The sequence below is a fragment of the Oncorhynchus mykiss genome, chromosome 7 (genome assembly GCF_013265735.2).
Source record: "Oncorhynchus mykiss isolate Arlee chromosome 7, USDA_OmykA_1.1, whole genome shotgun sequence".
In the NCBI taxonomy this organism is placed as follows: Eukaryota; Metazoa; Chordata; class Actinopteri; order Salmoniformes; family Salmonidae; genus Oncorhynchus; species Oncorhynchus mykiss.
This window is the reverse complement of record NC_048571.1, coordinates 30,860,846-30,879,498: the sequence shown is the minus strand read 5'-3', so window position 1 is coordinate 30,879,498 and position 18,653 is coordinate 30,860,846.

Below are 18,653 nucleotides of genomic sequence, written 5' to 3'. Positions count from 1 at the left end.
AGTTGAGAACAAGTTCTCATTTGCAACTGCGATCTGGCCAAGATAAAGCATAGCAATTCGACAACACAGGGTTACACGTGGAATAAACAAAACATACAGTCAATAATACAGTAGAACAAAAGAAAACAAAAAGTCTATATACAGTGAGTACAGATGAGGTAAGATAAGGGAGTTAATCACAGCAATAAATAGGCCATGGTGGCGAAGTAATTACAACATAGTAATTAAACACTGGAATGGTAGATGTGCAGAAGATGAATGTGCAAGTAGAGATACGGTGGTGACAGTGTTTCCTTGCCTCAGTGCAGTGGGCAGCTGGGAGGAGGTGCTCTTATTCTCCATGGACTTTACAGTGTCCCATAACTTTTTGGAGTTTGCGCTACATGATGCAAATTTCTGTTTGAAAAAGCTAGCCTTTGCATTCCTAACTGACTGCATATATTGGTTCCTAACGTCCATGAAAAGTAGCATATCGCAGGGGATATTCGATGCTAATGCAGTATGCCACAGGATGTTTTTGTGCTAGTCAAGTGCAGTCAAGTCTGGGGTGAACCAAGGGCTATATCTGTTCCCAGTTAAAAAAATAAATAATGGGGCATGCTTATTTAAGATGGTGAGGAAAGCACTTTTAAAGAATAAAAAGGCATCCTCTACTGGTGGAACGGCGGCAGTCCAGTCGTGATGGATCGGCAGGTCTCTGTGTCTACAATAAAGGGTCCAGGGCAATTGGCAAACGAGATATTGTAGCCCTAGAATTAGCTGGCATATGGGCCTAGCTCGAGGCTAGCTGGTGTTTGCTTCGGAACAGAGGCGTTAGCTAAGGTAGTCACCTGGAATGCATTTAATTTAACAGATGTGCCTTGTTTTAAAAGTTAATTTGTGGAATTTCTTAATGCATTTGAGCCAATCAGTTGTGTTGTGACAAGGTAGAGGTAGTATACAGAAGATAGCCCTATTTGGTAGAAGACCAAGTCCATTTTATGGCAAGAACATCATTACTTTAAGACATGAAACAAAGAATGAAGCAAAGAAACCACTGCTAAAAGACACCAATAAGAATAAGAGACTTGCTTTGGCCAAGAAACACGGACAATGGACATTAGACCGGTGGAAATCTGTCCTTTAGTCTGATGAGTCCAAATTTGAGATTTTTGGTTCCAACCGCCGTGTCTTTGTGAGGACGCAGAGTAGGTGAATGGATGATTTCCGCATGTGTGGTTCCCACCGTGAAGCATGGAGGAGGAGGTGTGAAGGTGTGGGGTTGCTTTACTGGTGACACTGTAAATTATTTATTTAGAATTTAAGGCACACTTAACCAGCATGGCTACCACAGCATTATGCAGCGATATGCCATCCAAACTGGTTTGCGCTTTGTGGGACTATCATTTGTTTTTCAACAGGACAATGACCCAAAACACACCTCCAGTTGTGTAAGGGCTATTTGACAAAGGAGAGTGACGGATTGCTGCATTAGATGACCTGGCCTCCACAATCACCCAACCTCAACCCAATTGAGATGGTTTGGGATGAGTTTGACAACAGAATGAAGGAAAATCAGCAATCAAGTGCTCAGCATATGTGAGAACTCCTTCAAGTCTGTTGGAAAAGCATTCCAGGTGAAGCTGGTTGAGAGAATTTCAAAGAAAAGGGTGGCTTCTTTGAAGAATCTCAAATATAACTTTGGTTACTACATGTTTCCATATGTGTTATTTCATAGTTTTGAGGTCTTCACTATTATTCTACAATGTAGAAATTCGTAAAAATAACGAAAAACCCTTTAACGAGAAGGTGTGTTCTAACTTTTGACTGGTCCTGTAAGTATTCATTCCCTTTACATTGATGAAGCACTTTTGCAAGCAATTACAGTCTCGAGTCTTCTTGGGTATGATGCTACAAGCTTGGCACACCTGTATTTGGGGAGTTTCTCCCATTGTTGCCTGCAGATCCTCTCAAGCTCTGTCAGGTTGATGGGTAGTGTCACTGCACAGCTATTTTCAGGTCTTTACAGCGATAGATATTCGATCAGGTTCAAGTCCGGGCTCTGGTTGGGCCACTCAAGGACATTCAGAGACTTGTCCTCATGCCACTCCTGCCTTGTCTTGGCTGTGTGCTTAGGGTCATTGTCCTGTTGGAAGGTGAACCTTCACCCCAGTCTGAGGTCCTGAGCGCTCTAGAACAGGTTTTCATCAAGGATCTGTACTTTGCTCCGTTCATCTTTTCCTCAATCCTGACTAGTCTCCTAGTCCCTGCCGTTGAAAAACACCCCCACAGCATGATGCTGCCACCACCATGCTTCACCATAGGGATGGTGCCAGGTTTCCTCCAGATTCAGGGCAACATTGAAATTGTCTCAGCCTCCAGTATTTATGCTGCAGTAGTTTATGTGTCGGGGGGCTAGGGTCAGTTTGTTATATCTGGAGTACTTCTCCTGTCCTATTCGGTGTCCTGTGTGAATCTAAGTGTGCGTTCTCTAATTCTCTCCTTCTCTCTTTCTCTCTCTCGGAGGACCTGAGCCCTAGGACCATGCCCCAGGACTACCAGACATGATGACTCCTTGCTGTCCCCAGTCCACCTGGCTGTGCTGCTGCTCCAGTTTCAACTGTTCTGCCTTATTATTATTCGACCATGCTGATCATTTATGAACATTTGAACATCTTGGCCATGTTCTGTTATAATCTCCACCCGGCACAGCCAGAAGAGGACTGGCTATCCCACATATGCTCTCTCTAATTCTTTCTTTCTTTCTCTCTCTCGGAGGACCTGAGCCCTAGGACCATGCCCCAGGAATACCTGACATGATGACTCCTTGCTGTCCCCAGTCCACCTGACTGTGCTGCTGCTCCAGTTTCAACTATTCTGCCTTATTATTATTCGACCATGCTGGTCATTTATGAACATTTGAACATCTTGACCATGTTTTGTTATAATCTCCACCCGGCACAGCCAGAAGAGGACTGGCCACCCCACATAGCCTGGTTCCTCTCTAGGTTTCTTCCTAGGTTTTGGCCTTTCTAGGGAGTTTTTCCTAGCCACCGTGCTTCTTCACCTGCATTGCTTGCTGTTTGGGGTTTTAGGCTGGGTTTCTGTACAGCACTTTGAGATATCAGCTGATGTACGAAGGGCTATATAAAATAAATTTGATTGATTGATTGATTGATTGAAACAATGTTGCCAATGTCAGAGTGACAGACAGAGAGGTTTATAAAAATAACGTGAAATAATATATTGATACTTTTTATAGTGAAAATCAAGTTTATAAATTGCCTGGCTGGGCTGATTAGACAGTGGATTGCTTAGTCAGATAGAACAGAGTAAATAGGCTATTTAATGTCAGATTTAGCCGGTGGTAACTTGTGGAATAGACACCGGCTGGAATGCGGTTTTAACCAATCATCATTCAGGATTGGACCAACCTGTTGTATAAATATACATATATATGGGACCCATGTCCCAAAAGTTATACTTTTGAGTCACCTGTCCATAGAACATTATTCCAAGAGTCTTTGTGATCATCCAGGTGCTTCCAGGTGCTTTTTGTCAAACTTGAGTTGACTTTTTAGACAAGATGGGTCCCATTATGTCTGGCGAAAACCAAACACTGCATTCCACAGTAAGAAACTCATACCAATGGTCAAGCATGGTGATGGATTGGGGATGTTTTGCTGCCTCAGGACCTGGATGACTTGCCTTAATAGAAGGAATGAATTCTGCTCTGTATCAGATAATTTTACAGGAGAATGTCAGGCCATCCATCTGTGAACTGAAGCGCAGCTGAGTCATGCAGCAAGACAATGATACAAAACACACAATCAAGTCTACATTAAAATGGTTTTAAAAAATAACAAATTTGAAGATGAGGACATGTTAAGGACATGTCCGTTTCTGGAACTAGACACTAATGTACTTGTCCTCTTGCTCAGTTGTGCACCGGGGCCTCCCACTCCGCTTTCTATTATGGTTAGAGCCAGTTTGGGCTGTTCTGTGGAGGGAGTAGTACACAGCGTTGTATGAGATCTTCAGTTTCTTGGCAATTTCTCACATGGAATAGCCTTCATTTCTCAGAAAAAGAATAGACTGACGAGTTTCAGAAGAAAGATCTTTCTAGCCATTCTGAACCTGTAATCGAACACACAAATGCTGATGCTCCAGATACTCAACTAGTCTAAAGAAGGCCAGTTTTATTGCTTCTTTAAATCAGCACAACAGTTTTCAGCTGTACTAAACCAATTTCAAAAGGGTTTTCTAATGATCAACTAGCCTTTTAAAATGTTAAACTTGCATTAGCTAACACAACGTGCCATTGGAACACAGGAGTGCTGATTGCTGATAATGGGCCTCTGCACGCCTATGTAGATATTCCATAAAGAATCTGCAGTTTCCAGCTACAATAGTAATTTACAACATTAACAATGTCTACACTGTATTTCCGATCAATTTTATGTAATTTTAATGGACAAAAATGTTTGCTTTTCTTTCAAGAACAAGGACATTTCTAAGTGACCCCAAACTTTTGAACGGTAGTGTACATGATCATTTGTGCCCACAGAGGTCGCCTTTAATGACATCTGGTATGCAGAACATTTCCAGAACGCTCATAGACACAAGTTCGGAAATGTAGCAATGTTTATCTGGTAGTTTGCCATGGGGCTGAGTGAATTTTACAGTCTCTCAGACTCATTTAGGTGGCAGACATTCATCACATTCCGCTTGATATTCTGGACAAATGACAAAATATTCAGGGCCAGAAATTACAATTCTCGTTACTACATAATTGTAATTAGTTCTGCCATCCAATGGGTTGTGCCATTAACATGCTGTTTAAACTGAACTGTTTGAACTTGATAACCAAAAAAATTGCTAGAGGATGGATGGTTTGCTATGTAAAATCCTGCAACCTGATTGTCACGTTTATCCCACAACTTGCTCACCGGCTGGGCCCTGCATACCTAACCTAGAACCAGTGTCGATAAGAGGAGCAGATACTTTTTTTAAATTAAATTTTAAATAGCTAAAGAAAACCCATAACTTTTGAATCAGACTAACAATTCAAGACTTGAAGTGAAACAATGGTGAGCACAGCGGTCAATCTGGTTGACCAGATTAGTAAAAGATAACTTTGTCACCAACAGCCAAAATGTGCAGTTGGATCAAGAAGCTACTCCAAGGCTAAGTGGAATGAGGGGGTGGGGGTTGAGTGGGTCGACCAACCACGCTGGTTTGAACACGTTGGAACCTGCGGTCCTCTGAAGAAGCGTTAATGATTAACCCCTTGTTTAAATCCGCCTTATCACACTTCAAACACTATCAGCTCCTCTGGTTCCAAGGAAAAGGGGGAATGCCAGCGGTTGTGAATAGAGATTAGAGAGCCCTGTTAGCTGGCATCATAGGGGTGAACAAACATTGTCTGTTCACCTTCCCTGGGGTTCCTGGGTACAGCGTCTAACTGGAGTGGCAGAGCAAGCGCCAAGTGGTCAGAGACACATGGGTGATTCATTGGCCACTCTGACATGACATCAGAGAGATAGTTAGTCAATCATTCTGTTTGCTTTCTCTGATCCATTGCGATGTCATGTTTGACCTTGCCATAATGTGACTCAGCACTGCGTTGGGGTTTGAGCTCAGTGGAAAGGATCAAATGGGTTCTGCCGAATTAGATTAGACGTCAAAATTACCTCAGGATGAGCTGCACAAACCAACATTGCTGGATATAATTCTTTCTCTAATGAAAGGCAAGTCTGTTACGACCCCTAAGGACATGTGTAAACTTAATCTCATGACAGCCTTATGTTGGCATTATGACAGAGTTCAAACACAGCATCAGCATGAGTTGAAGGCACTCAAAAGGAAGACAAAAAGCTTCCGCCTGCCCTGTACTGGTTCTCTTTAAACTCCTGTGTGTGTGTGTGTGTGTGTGTGTGTGTGTGTGTGTGTGTGTGTGTGTGTGTGTGTGTGTGTTGGAGTGCCTGCTTGCGTGTACATTCTGCTTGTACAGTATGTGTGAGTGTCTCCATGTGTTCAACCTCCGCCACTCCTCTGGAGCAGGGAAAGCAAAGCACAGGAAGTAGTGTGTATTGACGGGGCCGTTCTGCCTGGCTCCCCCCTCTTCCTCCTCCTCCACTCGGTATAGTGCCAGCGGAGTCCTGGAGGGTGACTGAGGTTTCCAGTTCCTGGTAAAGGGCTGCCCTGCCCAGAGCCATTTAGCTCGTGTCTTTTTAACCCTTAACAGAAACAAGATTATAACCGTATCCATGTAGCGATAGGGAGGCAGAGCGGAAGGAGAGGAGAGGAGCGTAGAGAAAAATAGTTGAAAAGAGGAGAGCGGCTATATGGGTCTATGGAACAGCGTCACATGCAGGTTCTTTCCGTCTCATCGGGTAGGGTTAAAGGGACATTAAAAAACCACGTTAAAAGATTGTTTTCAGATCTCCAAAGTAGTCTTAAGTCAAGATGAGTCATCAGTTTTTTAGATCTCAACCCCAAATTAATTGAGAAGATGAGCACAACACTTATCTTTACCATTTATTGTGGATTGTGGCATATATAGTAGCTGGGTCTACAAAACAGATGGGTTGGCGCATGGATTTATCATCTCAACAGAATACTACTTTTAAAGCTATAAAAACATCTGACAAATTTTGGAGTGTAACTTCACTTTAACTCTATCCAGAGCCAGTACAGTGGTGAAATCCCAACCAGAAAGATTTTAGTCTTATGTAAACATAGAGAGCCAGGGATGTGGTCAATTCTATTTAAACTCCAGTAAATTGATCGGAATTCAATTCAGGCCTTGACAATTGCCAATTATAATTTATCAGTTGTCAGTAATTGCCCAGACTTAAACCCATCGAACATGTCTGGAGAGAACTGAAAATAGCTGTGCAGCGAAGCTCCCCATCCAACCTGACAGAGCTTGAGAGGATATGTAGAAAAGAATGGGAGAAACTCCCCAAATACAGGTGTGCCAAGCTTGGAGCATCATACCCAAGAAGACTCGAAGCTGTAATCGCTGCCAAAGGCACTTCAACAAAGTACTGAAAAGGGTCTGATTACTTATGTAAATGTGATATCAGTTTTTTATTTTAAATGCAAACATGTTTTTGCTTTGTCATTAGGGGGTATCGTGTGTATATTGATGAGAGAAAAAAAACTGTTTAATCAATTTCAGAATAAAAGCTTTAATTGAACAAAATGTGGAAAAAGTCGAGGGGTCTGAAAACTTTCCGAATGCACTGTAAAACTAATGGCGGTGTTGAATCATCAATGATACAGAACAATGTGGAAAACCGTTAATAAAGTGTCATGAATACAATGAACTATAGTCTCTTATAATCAGATTGTAAATCACTTTGGATAAGAGCGTCTGCTAAATTACTAAAATGGCTTTGGGCTTCCGGCTCCTTTTTTTCTTCCCCCCTCCCGGTTTGGAGGAAGAGGGAGCTGCTTGGAAGAATGTCTCTGGCAGCGCTACAGGGATTTGCATAAAGCTGGCGGGAAACAGTCCCTCCCTTTGTCAGAACTGTACGGCATGCAGGAATTCTTGCCCAGCTGCTAGTTCCCCCCAGCGCTGGCCTCTTATTGGCTATGTCTTCGCGGGCTTTCTCCTGGACAAGACTGGCACAGTAAAGTACAAAAAGGTCAGCAAGGCCACTGCAACCCTCCTCAATCTTACAGTGCATATACAATAGGAAGCAGCATCGCGCAGTGAAACATTGTAAACCATTCACTTTCAATGGAAGAAAAGTGAAACAAGTAGAGTGGGCAGGGGACCGTCGATCAATGCGAGCATGGACGAGGGAGATCAACAGGCTGGGACTAAAGTTGGGGAAGGCTGAGCTTTATGCAACAGCGATTGACCAATTAAAGCCTACCATAGCTTCCACCCCCTACTGGATTTGCTGACAATCGCTGTTGATATGTAGTGTCAACTTTTTAGCACCCACATGAGGGATAGGCTAACGTGGCTAGGCGAGTGCCGTTTGTATAGTGTAAACGCTCTGTTACAGTTGAAAACCCTTGCAAGATTACGCAAGCACTGGGACAGAAACAAAGAAAAACAAAGATATACCCAGTCTGGAATTTTTTCAAAGGTTTCAGAGGTCCTTTCAATGGCCAATTCTTTGTTAACAAATTCTGTCTCTTTTTGCGTTTTGGTCCACATTAATAAGAGTCATAGGGCTATAACTGCCACGGTTGAGTCATGGACGTGTTTGACAGTCAGAGAAAAGCAGGTACAGCAGGATCTGTGACCCGATTAGCAGCCTGAAATGGTCACTTTTCAGCCGGACAGCCCCAGTAGCAAGCTGACAGCTCTTTAGGCTATGCGAATTCTCCGGCTGTATATCAGTGACTTGTTCCACAAAGTAACGCAGACAGAAGTACAAAACACCCCCAGACTAACACTGACGGCATCTAGTGGCTAAGACAAGACATGACACCAAAACCACACATTCCTTTATAAACAGACTTTTACTGTGTTGTCCACTCTTTTTAGAGTCCCCCTAAAATCTAAGAAAACAGATATTTCAATGGGCACACATTGGAGCTATTTTATGCAGGGGACATGGCAGAGCATATTTTCAGCTCTGTTTCAAGAGGAAAACCCCTCAGATGGCTTGGAGCAACACAAGGTGGCCAGTTACCATGGTGAGAGGGTGAACAGGCTGGCAGAGATTTGGCGGGAAAGTGCCAGCACAAAGTGTTGCCTTTGTTTACTTTGCTTTTGGACTGGAGGAGCCCAGAACGGTTTCCGTCCTGGTTTGTTCAGTCCACTGAAAATAACACCGTTTTATCTGGTTGAGGAGACGTGGCCCGCCTCAATAATTTTTTGGGATAAATCCCTTTTATTAGGCCTTGAGTGTCATTATAGCGCTCGTGAAAAATGTTTTATTGCGCCATTGTGTGTCACGAACTGAATGACTCTTGAAATGGTTCATCTTGTTTTATCTCGCGGGCCTACTCAAACTTAGAGAGAAATACATTGACACGCAAACTTCATGAACTCCTCCTTTGTCACACTGGATAAAGTCCAATACAGACTAACTCCCTATCAGTCAAACATATCAAGACTGACTCAAATATATCAGAACAAAACATTTAAAAAATGGGAAATGTGCTTACAGCTAAAACAAACAGCAGGGTACTCAAAAGAAATAAGGCAAATTATATGTGCTTTGGGCCGACTCCAATGCAATCAGATTCTGATAAGTGTTGTAAACACTTTGAGAACATAAATGTTGAACAGTCAGAATTGGCAGATATCTTTTCATTGACTTAAAATACCAACTACCCCTCAGGTAAAATGACTGACAAAAAGCATGACAAACCACTGTTGGAGACAAACGGGCTGCTGAATTCTACTGCATAGTAAATTGGAGGCAACATTTCTAGCTAACATAAGTTCAGATTCTTGGGCTCTCTCTGACATCCTTGCCCTTCCTTTCCCAACATCTTAACTGATCCAATCTGGGCCACAGTCACTCTATCATCAATTATGGCTCACAGTGTGTATCGCTGCCAAGGCTTCTTCCAGTAAGAGGTTTAGCTTGCTCATCTGTTCCATCCGATCTGAGGTTGCTAGTGACTGTGCCATGACAAAGACAAGGATGACATCAGAAGCCAAAATAGCCTCGTCCGTTGCTTTCCTGTCCCAGTTAAGTTTATTCAGAAGTAAAATAAACATGGACTTTAAAATCTAGTGGAATATACTCACAATAAAACATCAGTTGATATCACAGACAGTAATAAGGGGAGGTGGGGGGGGGGGGGGGTCATTTGGACAATAAAGAGTCACAACAGAAGAATTTGATGACTGTGGTTTTCAGACCCTGCCTATCTGACTCATCACACACAGAGGGTGTCCTTGTGAGAGCGTTTCACCTCCCGACCCAGCTAACGACAAATGTTCAGACAACTTTAGAGAACGTTCCATTAAGAGTCTCATTAGGTAATTAACGTTTTTATAGGAATGTTCCTGTGATGCGCAAGGATGTTTCCAAGAGACCGTTCCCTTAATGTCAAATATAACTTACCCAGAATGTGGTTGCCATGTTCTCAGAATTTAAGACATTTTATTGGACGTTGCAAGAACCCTTACGTGTCCAGTTCTGACGGTTAGGAGAATGTTCCATCAACGTCCCACCAAACACAAACAGGACAGTTGCCATGGCGACGAATCTGTAGCGAGGGCCAGCCAACGAGAGCATACAGGTCGCAGTGGTGGGTAGTATATGGGGCTTTGGTGACAAAATGGATGGCACTGTGATAGACTACATCCAGTTTGCCGAGTAGAGTGTTGGAGGCTATTTTGTAAATGACATCGCCGAAGTCAAGGATAGGTAGGATCGTCAGTTTTACGAGGGTATGTTTGGCAGCAAGAGTGAAGGAGGCTTTGTTTGCAAAATAGGAAGTCGATTCTAGATTTAATTTTGGATTGGAGATTAATGTGAGTCTGGAAGGAGAGTTTACAGTCTAACCAGACACCTAGGTATTTGTAGTTGTCCACATATTCTACGTCGAACCGTCCAGAGTAGTGATGCTAGTCGGGGGGGCAGGAGCGGGCAGCAATCAATTGAAGAGCATGCATTTAGTTTTATTTGCATTTAAGAGCCGTTGGAGGCCACGGAAGGAGTGTTGTATGGCATTGAAGCTCTTCTGGAGGTTTGTTAACACAGTGTCCAAAGAAGGGTCAGAAGTATACAGAATGGTGTCGTCTGCGTCAACAGCAGAATCACCATCAGCAAGAGCGACATCATTGATGTATACAGAGAAGAGAGTCAGCCCAAGAATTGCACCCTGTGGCACCCCCATAGAGACTGCCAGAGGTCCATGCAACAGGCCCTCCGATTTGACACACGGAATACTTTCTAATAGGTAGTTGGTGAACCAGGCGAGGCAGTCATTTGAGAAACCAAGGCTATTGAGTCTGCCGATAAGAGTTGGCCAGGTCGATGAAGACGACTGCACAGTACTGTCTTTTATCGATGGCGGTTATGATATCGTTTAGGTCTTTGAGCGTAGCTGAGGTGCACCCATGACCAGCTCGGAAACCAGATTGCATGGTGGAGAAGGTACGGTGGGATTCGAAATTGTCGGCGATCTGTTTGTTAACTTGGCTTTCACAGATTTTAGAAAGGCAGTGCAGGATGGATATAGGTCTATAACAGTTTGGGTCTAGAGTGTCTCCCCCTTAGAAGAGGGGGGTGACCGCGGCAGCTTTACAATCTTTGGGGATCTCAGATGATTCGAAAGAGAGGCTGAACAAGCTAGTAATAGGGGTTGCAACAATATCGTCTGAAAAGTTTAGAAAGAGAGGGTCCAGATTGTCTAGCCCAGTTTATTTGTAGGGATACAGATTTTGCAGCTCTTTCAGAATATTATCTGTCTGGATTTGGGTGAAGGAGAAGCGGCCAGCAGTGGAAAATTGCTTATTGAAATGATCGATTATCATAGATTTATTGGTGGTGACAGTGTTTCCTAGCCTCAGTGCAGTGGGAAGCTGGGAGGAGGTGCTATTATTCTCCATGCACTTTGCAGTGGCCCAAAACTTTTTGGAATTAGTGCTACAGGATGCAAATTTCTGTTTGAAAAAGCTAGCCTTAGCTTTCCTAACTGACTGTGTATATTGTTTCCTGACTTCCCTGAAAAGTTGCATATCGCAGGGGCTATTCGATGCTAATGCAGTACGCCACTGGTTATTTTTGTGCTGGTCAAGGGCAGTCAAGTCTGGGGTGAACCAAGGGCTATATCTGTTCTTAAGTGTGACTGTTTGAGGTTGTGGACAGGTGTCTTTTATACTGATAACAAGTTCAAACAGGTGCCATTAATACAGGTAACGAGTGGAGGACAGAGGAGCCTCTTAAAGAAGAAGTTACAGGTCTGTGAGAGACAGAAATCTTGCTTGTTTGTAGGTGACCAAATACTTATTTTCCACCATAATTTGCAAATAAATTCATAAAAAATCCTACAATGTGATTTTCTGGATTTTTTTTCTTCTCATTTTGTCTGTCATAGTTGAAGTGTACCTATGATGAAAATTACAGGCCTTTCATCTTTTTAAGTGGGAGAACTTGCACAATTGGTGGCTGACTAAATACTTTTTTGCCCCACTGTATATGGTCTCACTGTCAAGATCCAATTGCCATTTTGAAAACAGAGTGCAGAGGGTTTTGCCTGACATTATGCAAAGCTCTTTCAGAGAATCACATTTCCTGATATGAGACTATATTGTATCCTTTAAAAACCATAAAGGCTTTCAGGTGGGAACTTTGACACCTCCAGTCATAATGAAGTTATGTTCAGCTGTGACAGAAATGATTATATTTATTCTGACCTCAGATTACACGGTCGTATGGTCATTCTGCAAACCAGGTAATCTTTCCAAAAACCATAGAATATTCAGAAATATATTAAATCCACATTTGTCACTGAGGAGTTCCCTCGACATTTTAGCTGCGAGACATTTTGCATTTCCCAACATCTTAGCAGGAACTAGTAGTTTCGATGAGTGTAGAAGTAGATGACAGCGCATCACACAGTGCAGCCAAGACAACGATCTACACACATATAAGAGCCCTTTCTCACTCGATACAAAATGTGGATTTAATATATTTCTGAATATTCTATGGTTTTTTGAGATCCACCTGAAACTGGACACAAGACATTTCTAAGATACACTATTCAAGATCCTAAATGGCCTGGCTCCCCCTCCACTCAGGATTTTTGTTAAACAGAAAACCCAAACATATGGCAGCAGATCCACAAGGTCTGCCATGAGAGGTGACTATAGTTCCCTTAAGGAAAAACACCTTTAGTAAATCCGTTTTCTCTGTGAGAGCTTCTCATATCTGGAATACACTGCCATCAGACACATAACTGCACCACATATCACACTTTCACAAAATGCATGAAGACATGGCTAAAGGTCAATCAGATTTGTGAACATAATCCCTAGCTGTGTATTGCCACTTTCCATGTTGTCTGTAGCTTGTGAGGTGTGGAAACACTTTGTTGCTTTTATGAATTTTGTCTTGCTGCTTTTTGTTCTATTTTGCTCTGTCTGTACGCTATGTCTTGCTTGTCCTGTGTTGCTCTGTCTGTATGCTACATCTTGCTTGTCCTATGTTGCTCTGCGTGTGCTCACTGCTCAATGATTGTCTATATTGTAATTGTTTTTAATAACCTGCCCAGTGACTGCGGTTGAATATTAGCCGGTACTTTTACTGAAACATTGATTAATGTCCACCGTCCCTGTAAAAATAAAATAAACTCAAACTAATCGAGAACGAAGGAAGTATAGCCAAGAAAAGGTTAGCTGAAAAAAATCATTGCGAGGCTTTCCATTGGCTAATTTGTTATGCTATGGAGCATCACATACTTGATTGGGAGATGGGAAACATACTGTACAATAATGTTGAGTAAATCAGCTACTGTGAGGAAGAAACTCAATATGCTGCCAATACAACACTACCCACTGACAATACAATGACACACACACACCACATTTAGTCATAGCATAATACAGTGCCATTGACTGGTGCTCAGAGAGAGCTGAATCACGAGTCAAACAAATAAGGACTAATGTTGTTGGAGTAACACAAATCGGAGTTTGCGTCAGTAGCATTACACGAGTGAGTTTGAGAGAGAGAAGGAAGGAAAATGCGTTGCCTTCCCGGTTCTGGTGGGGATCTGGAGGAAAGTTCAGAGCCTGTAGCTTTCTCTGCGTGCCTGTGGTTAGGATAGCAGAGGGACTGGGGAGAGAGTATAGATCAGAAACCAAGGGTGTCAGAGTTGACTCACTCTAGGCCGAAGTTGACATACACAGGCCCACAACAAGGGAGTGACCACACTGAGTCACCTCTGTTATTAACTTTTTATGGCTGCAGGGGCAGTATTGAGTAGCTTGGATGAAAAGGTGCCCATTGTAAACGGCCAGATCCTCAGTCGCTAATATATGCATATTAATATTAATATTGGATAGAAAACACTCTAAAGTTTCCAAAACTGTCAAAATAGTGTCTGTGAGTATAACAGAACTGATATTGCAGGCGAAACCCTGAGGAAAATCAAAGCAGGAGGGGGCTTCTATTTTGAAAACTCCATGTTCCATAGCCTCCCTTTGCTCCATTTAAAGGGATATGAACCAGATTCCTTTTCCTATTGCTTCCTCAAGGTGTCAGTCTTCAGACATAGTTTCAGGCTTTTATTTTGAAAAAGGAGCCAGAACGATAACATTGCGTCAAGTGGTCACATGAGTTTTGCTCGCGCAACAGAGTTTGGATAGGTATTGCTTTTCCCTCTCCTAATGTGAAAGACATTTGCGGTTGATATATTATCGATTATATATTTTAAAAACAACCTGAGGATTGATTATAAAAAACGTTTGACATGTTTCTGTGGACAATATGGAAACTATTTGGAATTTGTCTGCGTTGTCGTGACCGCTCTTTCCTGTGGATTTCTGAACATAACGCGACAAACAAACTGAGGTATTTTGGATCTAAAAATAATCTTTATGGAACAAAAGGAACATTTGTTGTGTAACTGGGAGTCTCGTGAGTGAAAACATACGAAGATCATCAAAGGTAAACGATTAATTTGATTGCTTTTCTGATTTTCGTGACAGAGCTACCTGATGCTAAGTGTACTTAATGTTTTATTGTGCGATCGATAAATTTACACAAACGCTTGGATTGCTTTCGCTGTAAAGCATAATTTCAAAATCTGACATGACAGGTGGATTAACAAAAGGCTAAGCTATATTGCACTTGTGAGTTCATGAATATAAATATTTATAGTAATATTTTTTGTATGTAGCCCTACGCTATTCAGCGGTTGTTGATGACACTTATCCCGATATCGGGATTGCAGCCATAACAAGTTCGTAAGCAGCTCCAAGAGTAGCAGGCAGTGAGAGCACTTCATCCCCACTTTTACACTGCAGGGAAAGGGAGGAATGTACCTGGCAAGCGATCAGTTATCATCAAACAGAAACTGACTTCAGAGTGGGTGGAGGGAGACAAAGGGAACGATCTGCAGTGATTTCGCTCAGATTTGACAAACTGATACCCTTTAAAACAGTGGTTCCAAAACTGTTGGGATCAAACCTGCAAAATGTTTTCTCCGCCAACAAGAGGGAACAGTTTGTGTTATGAACAGTGCTTGTGCCCATAGAAATAGATGGGGAGCGCGAGATGTTCCCCAATGCTGTCTGCCATCTGCCCGGTACGGATTAAATCGGGATTCATCCGGAGAGCACACTTCTCCAGCCTGCCAGTGGTCATCGAAGTTGAGCATTTGCACACTGAAGTTGGTTAAGACACCGAACAGCAGTCAGGTCAAGACCTTGGTGAGGCCGACAAGCATGCAGATGAGCTTCCCCGAAACAGTTTGTATAGAAATTCTTCGGTTGTGCAAACCCACAGTTTCATTAACTGTCTGGGTGATCCCGGAGGTGAAGAAGCTGGATGTGGAGTTCCTTGGCTGGCATGATTACACGTGATCTGTGATTGTAAGGCCAGTTGGATGTACTGCCAAATTCTATAAAATGACGTTGGAGGCGGCTTATGGTAGAGAAATTAACATTGAATTCTCTAACAACAGCTCTGGTGGACATTCCTGCAGTCAGCATGCCAATTGCACACCTGTGGCATTGTGTTGTGTGAAAACTGCACATTTTAGAGTGGTCTTGTATTGTCCCCAGCACAAGGTGCACCTGTGTAATGATCATGCTGTTTAATCAGCTTCTTGATATGTCACACCCGAAACGTGGATTATTTTTGCAAAGGAGAAATGCTCACTAACAGGGATGTAACATTTGTACACAAAACTTGAGAGAAATACGCTTTTTGTGCTTAAGGAAATTATATATATTTTTTTCAGCTTATGAAACATGGGACCTACACTGTGCATGCCGCTTTTAGATTTATCTTCAGTATATACAGTGCCTTGCGAAAGTATTCGGCCCCCTTGAACTTTGCGACCTTTTGCCACATTTCAGGCTTCAAACATAAAGATATAAAACTGTATTTTTTTGTGAAGAATCAACAACAAGTGGGACACAATCATGAAGTGGAACGACTTTTATTGGATATTTCAAACTTTTTTAACAAATCAAAAACTGAAAAATTGGGCGTGCAAAATTATTCAGCCCCTTTACTTTCAGTGCAGCAAACTCTCTCCAGAAGTTCAGTGAGGATCTCTGAATGATCCAATGTTGACCTAAATGACTAATGATGATAAATACAATCCACCTGTGTGTAATCAAGTCTCCGTATAAATGCACCTGCACTGTGATAGTCTCAGAGGTCCGTTAAAAGCGCAGAGAGCATCATGAAGAACAAGGAACACACCAGGCATGTCCGAGATACTGTTGTGAAGAAGTTTAAAGCCGGATTTGGATACAAAAAGATTTCCCAAGCTTTAAACATCCCAAGGAGCACTGTGCAAGCGATAATATTGAAATGGAAGGAGTATCAGAGATCTACAGCTGAGGTGGGAGACTCTGTCCATAGGACAACAATCAGTCGTATATTGCACAAATCTGGCTTTTATGGAAGAGTGGCAAGAAGAAAGCCATTTCTTAAAGATATCCATAAAAAGTGTTGTTTAAAGTTTGCCACAAGCCACCTGGGAGACACACCAAACATGTGGAAGAAGGTGCTCTGGTCAGATGAAACCAAAATTGAACTTTTTGGCAACAATGCAAAACGTTATGTTTGGCGTAAAAGCAACACAGCTGAACACACCATCCCCACTGTCAAACATGGTGGTGGCAGCATCATGGTTTGGGCCTGCTTTTCTTCAGCAGGGACAGGGAAGATGGTTAAAATTGATGAGAAGATGGATGGAGCCAAATACAGGACCATTCTGGAAGAAAACCTGATGGAGTCTGCAAAAGACCTGAGACTGGGACGGAGATTTGTCTTCCAACAAGACAATGATCCAAAACATAAAGCAAAATCTACAATGGAATGGTTCAAATATAAACATATCCAGGTGTTAGAATGGCCAAGTCAAAGTCCAGACCTGAATCCAATCGAGAATCTGTGGAAAGAACTGAAAACTGCTGTTCACAAATGCTCTCCATCCAACCTCACTGAGCTCGAGCTGTTTTGCAAGGAGGAATGGAAAAAAATGTCAGTCTCTCAATGTGCAAAACTGATAGAGACATACCCCAAGCGACTTACAGCTGTAATCGCAGCAAAAGGTGGCGCTACAAAGTATTAACTTAAGGGGGCTGAATAATTTTGCACGCCCGATTTTTCAGTTTTTGATTTGTTAAAAAAGTTTGAAATATCCAATAAATGTCGTTCCACTTCATGATTGTGTCCCACTTGTTGATTCTTCACAAAAAAAATACAGTTTTATATCTTTATGTTTGAAGCCTGAAATGTGGCAAAAGGTCGCAAAGTTCAAGGGGGCCGAATACTTTCGCAAGGCACTGTATATTCACGAATTGGGTGTGGGAATTGATAAACATTTGACATTTACATTTTGATAATATAGCAGACGCTCTTATCAGACGACAGAAGACAATCTTGGTCAAAAGTTGAGAATGACAAAAATAATAATATCCACAAAGTTTGCTGCTTCAGTGTCTTTAAATATTTTTGTCAGATGTTACTATGGAATACTGAAGTATAATTACAAGCATTTCAAGTGTCAAAGGCTTTTATTGACAATTACATTAAGTTGATGCAAAGAGTCAATATTTGCAGTGTTGATCCTTCTTTTTTAAGACCTCTGGAATCCGCCCTGGCATGCTGTCAATTAACTTCTGGGCCACATCCTGACTGATGGCAGCCCATTCTTGCAGAATCAATGCTTGGAGTTTATCAGAATTTGTGTGTTTTTTTTGTCCACCCTCCTCTTGAGGATTAACCACAAATTCTAAATGGGAGTTTCCTCGCCCTAGACCCAAAATAATGATGTTTTGTTCCCCGAGCCACTTAGTTATCACTTTTTCCTTATGGCAAGGTGCTCCATCATGCTGGAAAAGGCATTGTTCGTCACCAAACTGTTCCTGGATGGTTGGGAGAAGTTGCTCTCGGAGGATGTGTTGGTACCATTTTTTATTCATGGCTGTGTTCTTGGGCAAAATTGTGAGTGAACCCACTCCCTTGGCTGAGAAGAAACCCCACACATGAATGGTCTCAGGATGCTTTATTGTTGGCATGACACAGGACTGATGGTAGTGCTCACCTTGTCTTCTCAGGACAAGCTTTTTTCAGGATGCCCCAAACAATTGGAAAGGGGATTCATCAGAGAAAATGACTTTACCCCAGTCCTCAGCAGTACAATCCCTGTACCTTTTGCAGAATATCAGTCTGTCCCTGATGTTTTTCCTGGGGAGAAGTGGCTTCTTTGCTGCCCTTCTTGACACCAGGCCATCCTACAAAAGTCTTTGCCTAACTGTGCGTGCAGACACACTAACACCTGCCTGCTGCCATTCCTGAGCAAGCTCTGTACTGGTGGTGCCCTGATCCCGCAGCTGAATCAACTTTAGAAGACGGTCCTTGCGCATGCTGAACTTTCTTGGGTGCCCTGAAGCCTTCTTCACAACAATTTAACCGCTCTCCTTGAAGTTCTTGATGATCCGATAAAAAGTTTATTTAGGTGCAATCTTACTGGCAGCAATATCCTTGCCTGTGAAGCCA